Raw genomic sequence first — 6066 nt, forward strand, 5'->3', positions numbered from 1 at the left:
ATTAGAGTCCATAATGTCATCATCTCCAGATGCATTATTGATGAAGGCACATTGTTATATGGAATTTGCATCTATGGATAAACACATTTTCCCTAGGTGGGTAGCTACCTAGTGTTATCGGGAAATCTAGTGTCTATTCAAAGATGCTAGTCCCACTAAGACGGGTAGCTATCTTAGAAAAAAATAGATTAAAGTCACTTGTTTTTCCTTTACGAGAGAGAGATGAGAAAGAAGCAAAGAATACCAACCTCAGTCTTCCGCTTGGCTCCTTGCTTGTTTCCTTTCCCCTTTAACAGAATCTCGCCACTGCTTCCTTACTTGTCCCACTTCAAAGAGCACCTGTAGATTCACAACAGCATAATATGATCAAACCATAGAGATCTTTCACTGTAAACAATATAGGATCAGATATATATTGACCATACAAATGCATATATCAACAGAATATTCAGAGATACACAAGAATATGGAGGAAAACTCAAATAGCTTTATTAGTAAAAGTCATAGAAGAGAGGATTAAAACCACTTGGTCTGACCCAGAACCATCCTCCCAGCTTGAAAGCCCTCTTCACCTCACATAAAGCAAGATCACCCAACAATGTCTTCGAAGAGAAACCAACAACACCTCTTTGTAAATTACCAAATTCCAACCCCTAGCCTCTGGATCTGTAAGATGAGGGATCCATATATAGATATTTGCAGAGGTGTGAGTCAGCACTAGGTTTTTGATTAGTGTCATTCCACTGATAGTTCTTGGTTCCACTTGGATATTTCATTGATCTCTTACTCATCCCTGGGTGAATTCTGAGAGGCAAGTGTCATATGAGAAGTTTCTAGAAGATTCCTTGATCATCCACTTAGCAAACTGTCTCTGCCATTTGTCTATTCTCGCTCATCAGGCCCTACAGAAAGTATTTTAGTATGCATCACACCTAATGTGTGTAAAAGGTGAGATGCATCGTGCCTTGGCCATGGAGCAGGTGAGATGATCCAGTTTTGACTAGTTCTGAGCAGTTAGGGAGAACTTCTGGGAGATGATGTAATCAGCTGACCTTGCTCCTTTAGGGTATGAAACAACACTTTTAGGGGTTTAGAAGCCCTTGGTTTATGGAAATATGTGATTGGGGTTGCAGTGCCCAAATATGTCTATAACAGTTGCCCCCTAAAGCATGAGGTCGTAAAACTTTTGATGTCGGGTGAAATGCTTTATCATGAGGAAACAAGGTTTTTTGAACTGGAAGGTGACCTGTAATAAGATACAATAAAATACCTTATCTTCATAATATTTTCATGATCTAACTGAGGTGGGCATTCCCATGCTCAACTTTAGAAATTCATTTTCATGTACATAGGACATACAACCGTCTGTGTGGCAGACTCATGATTATGGTAGAGCCATCATCCTTTCGCTTGGATGATTATCTGTGCAACAATGATGTACATTTGATGTCTTTATTTTCCTGAATATATCGCAGCCTAGATGGATGAATCTAGATCCGGGGTCTTCAAACTCATTCAATCTTCACCCGAAGTACAAGTCGATCCATGTGAAAAGATGTTATGAAGTCCAATATGGAAAGACATCACCTGATTACCAACCAATGATGTAAGATATTAACAGGTGCGAGAGGAATCATTGATAATGATAATCACCTTCAAGGTACTGCAGTACAATTCACGTGGTGTGAAAGTGGGACTTGACATCGAACACCACGCAAAATCTTTCAGTCGAAGACCATTGATGTAAACCTGTCGCCGGAAGTGAGAAACTTGCCATTAAGGCATGCAAGATTCAAAGTACTGAAAGGGTTGTTCCTAAGTCAACTTCTTGGATAATGAGCTGATGTCGACAAGAAGTGACCCATTGTAGGAGGGCCTTAATGAATCCCACATCTACGACAAGAAACGGAGCAAATGATTTTGTGGCGGTGAAAACAATCTGATGATACAATGTTCAGGGTGGCAGTCATGAAAGAATGAAGCGTGAAGGTATTGCAGCGGATGAGACACGAGCTAGGTTGGTGAATTCTCTGAGCGACTTGTCTTGAACATATCGGTGACACTGAAATGGATTGGTAGCGTTAACCCCAAAAGTGGATGGTATGGTGGACCAATGGTGATATGACCGGTGAACGGAATAACCGAACCCGACTTAATCATGGTGATGGAGTGAAAGTTTCATGTTCAAGAACAACCTGCTACCAATAAAGTTTCTTAAAGTTTTCTTCCCGATTTTCCCCAGTCATTTCTGACCAGTACCTCTTTATTTTTGTCAAGCTTGAGGAGGATAACATATGCTTGTTCTATAATTTTCCCTTCGAGCAAACCCGTCGCTATGTTTTAACCAGCCTAGCGACAGTGAGACTCGCTCTTGTCTGCATGGACAAGTTTGTCGCTATTGTTTTAACGAGTTTAATGACAAGGATAACTAAGTTCTTTTCAATTTTAGAGAGTCTGAAAAGAGATGGAAAGGAAACTCCAATAATCCTTTTTCATAATATAATCCCTTAAGTCTGAAAAAGTATAAAATAATACAAAAGGGATGACTTTGTTGGCATTATGATTCAAGTGTTGTCCTTGATGGCAACTCACTCAGAGGTTGGTACAGGTGCTCAGAGACTGGTACAGGTGATGGCAACTTAACTAGTGGACAGATCTCAGTACAGCAGGACAAGAAAGAGATATACGCAGGTTCAGCAAGGAGAATCAGCGTGTACACGCAGGTTGGCTTCAGTAAAAGCGCGTACATGTGAAAATGTACCTTTGGTCAGTGGCAGTTAGTCCTTGGAAGTTGTGCCTATGGTTTTGGACCATGGTGTCTCGACGGACGTGTCGATCCCTAGTTTCGAGGTTGATGGTATTGTGTTACTATGTTTTTGGCTCTTGGTATTGAGCAAGGCCTAAGGCTATATAAGGAGAAGATCACTAGGCCAAAGTGAGTAAGTGTGAGTGATGAAGATCTGAGAAAGTGTGTGATCCAAGTGCTGGTTATGGGTTGGTGATCTGAACCAAGGTTTCACCCATGTGGAGGATGATGAATGATGGAACGAGATCTCAAGACTTGAAATGATTATCTTCATATGGTTTGACTCTGGATAGACTAGATCTACTGACGCATGTTTATTATTATGATCTGGGTATGTTTTGATGTCTGATATAGTTGCAGAGTTTTAAGGTTGAATTTATAGATCTGTACGCGAGTTGGTTTTGGTAAAAGAGCGTATACACGCAGGTTGGGTTCATCCAAGTAGCGTATACAATGTGAAGTATGATATTTGAATATGGAGCTGGATCTGGTTGTTGCTATGATTGTCTGGTTATTGTTACAGTGATTCAGAATTGGGTGTTTCAGTGATTAATGATGCAAGTTGTACTACAATGATGATTGTCTTATGGATCCAGTATGAAAATGTATGAAACGTGGTCCCGGGTAGCTCGTAGGCCGGCACCTACGTACTGGTAAACATATCAGCCAGTACAAGAGCCAGGGGGTTGTAGCTCCCTTCCACTAGCAGCTGGAAAACGAGTAAAGAAGCATTATGTAGGTAGGCACCTACGTACTAGTAAATGGATCGGCTAGTACAAGAGCTAAGAGGGTTGTAGCCCTCTGCAGGTTGTAGCCTGCGTGCTGGTAAAGGACTGCACCAGTACATTGTAAAAGAAGTTCTCATTAAAGAAGAAAGAGACAAATTGCAGCAGGTGGTTTTCACCCACATTGGGTTTCCACCTTATATCATGGTGTTCATGTGTGTGGCTTTTGTGTGATGATCTGTTCTGTTATACTGCACCTGTTTACTGTTAATATGCTTAATAATGTTCTGATGCATTTACTAAAGATAAGATTAACTGAATCATAAGATCTCTGGATATACGCTAGTTGCATTAGACACAGTCGTGTGTACACGCGGGTTCACTTAACTGAAGTCGCGTATATGTTTCTGAGTATGAAATTGAAAAGTTTTATCTGATCTGATAATACTGATTCACCCCCCCTCTCAGTATTATTTCCAACAGACTTTTCGATAGTTTTAACGAGCCAAACAAGACAAACAATTGATCTTTTTGTGTAATAATCCCCCAGGTACAAAAATATTAAAATCTAGAGGAGGGATAGCACTTTCGATCGCTTTAACGAGCTAGAGAGGCCAATTGCTCGGCAATCTTTTCATATTTTATGAGTCAGATGAAAAGAGCTTAAAGGAGACTCATTTTTTGAGGAACGAGTAACGTTTTTGAATAGCAGCTGGTTCCAGGTAATGTTTGGAACTTTTTTCAATCACGGCAATGTAGAGAAGGTGGCTAATAGGATCACTTGTTGCAATTGTTCCTCAAAAGGGGTAAACAATCAAATGGAGGCGTATGATCAGCTAAAAAGAGTGGAGGTGATGGTAAGAACATGACTAAGGCTCAAAGGATGATAATAATGCGATCGCAATGGTTATTTATCGGAGGTGGGTTCATTTTTCAATGAGCTTAAACACTGGTGGAACATATGCTCATTGCTAGGTTTATCTTTTAACGAGCTTGAACTTCACGTAAAACTGCTCGTGCCAGTCGTATAATAAGGATGCCTCATCGATAGGTTCATTTTTTAGGGAGTTTGCACCATTCAAAATTATGCTCTGACTCCTTTTATTAAGTAACCTAGGAACAACCAATCCTACGAGTTTAAAGGGTTAAGAACCTACAAACTAAGAAAATAAATGGTATTTTTTCACTTTCACGCAAAAAGGTTTGCATGCCCCCAGGTATAGCGAAGTAGAATTTCCTAGGTTACCCCTCAATTTGCAAACAAAACACTTGTTCTATCGAGAAATGCCTACCTTCTCCAGGTTACCCTTCAATTTGTAGACAAAACATTTTTTATATTGAGAAAGGCCTACCTTCTAAAAGAGGTATCTTATTTTGGTCTAATCCCATTTTCCTAAACAAACGGGTGTGTCAAACCAGTCATATATCCTCTGCGGAAACCTACCCTATACCTGAAGTTTTCCTGCCGAAGCAGACCAGGGTGCATGCCCCCTAGGTTTCAGTTTTGACCACCGAATCACTCGTGCTCATCAGGTGGACGGACTGGAGTTTATGATACATTCCTTGTGCAAAACGACCTATTAGGGATGGCATTTGACTATTCGCTATGTGTGAACTAGGGAATGAAAGCTGGTCTACAAGCTGGACCACTCTGCCTTCATGCGGAAAACACATTACTCGAAAGATTGAGGAAATGATGGCTCCCATGCTATAAATGTAGTCGCGCCCTAGGAGTAGATTGTAATCTAAAGGTCCTTGGACTACCATTACGTTCAGATAAACAGTTTTCCTTCTCAAAGTTATAGGCAAAATTGGGAGGATCCCTAATGGCTGACTCATTCCTTTATCGAAGCCTGTCATATTTCGCATCTTAGGCAAAAGCGATGGTGAACCAAGTGCTTTCCAAGCAGTCGAGGAAAGGATACTCATAGAAGCCCCTTCATCTATGATTGTACCAACCATGACCATTTTGTAAGTTTGCACTATGATTTGAAATGGTAGATTAGATGGTAAACGGGGTCTGCCTAGCAGATTCCAATCAAAGGAAATGACTAGGTTGCTTGGAGGTGGGACCGAATAAATGGTCGGATACAACTCTGACGAATTTCCTTCTTGCGGTAAAGGAATGGGTAGATTGCCCCCATGTTCATCGGAGTCTGTATTTATGAAAAGAATTTGAACAGTGTCGTTCTCATTCTCTTCGGTGACTGTATCATCTGAAGGTAAATCTTCTGAAGTCAAGATGGGGTCGACTGCCGTCTTGACCTGTTGAATTTGGTCTGATGTGGACTCAGAGGGTTTATCTTCAATGATAGATGCTTCGACTGACTCCAAAGGTGGGCCAGTCATATTTTGAACTAGTAATGGATTCAACAAGATTTTCTTGTACCCAGGAGGGAGTCGCTATGGTGATACAGGACGATTATACAAGACTCTTTTAGCATCGTCTAGGAAGGGACAACGGTGGAGGGCATGATCGCCTTCACACAGTCTATAGGGAATTTTAGATTTTCCTTTTTTTCCGGTGACTTCACT

This window comes from Pinus tabuliformis, chromosome X (genome assembly GCF_031772625.1).
Source record: "Pinus tabuliformis cultivar Carrire ecotype Pingquan chromosome X, CPIR1, whole genome shotgun sequence".
Taxonomy (NCBI): domain Eukaryota; kingdom Viridiplantae; phylum Streptophyta; class Pinopsida; order Pinales; family Pinaceae; genus Pinus; species Pinus tabuliformis.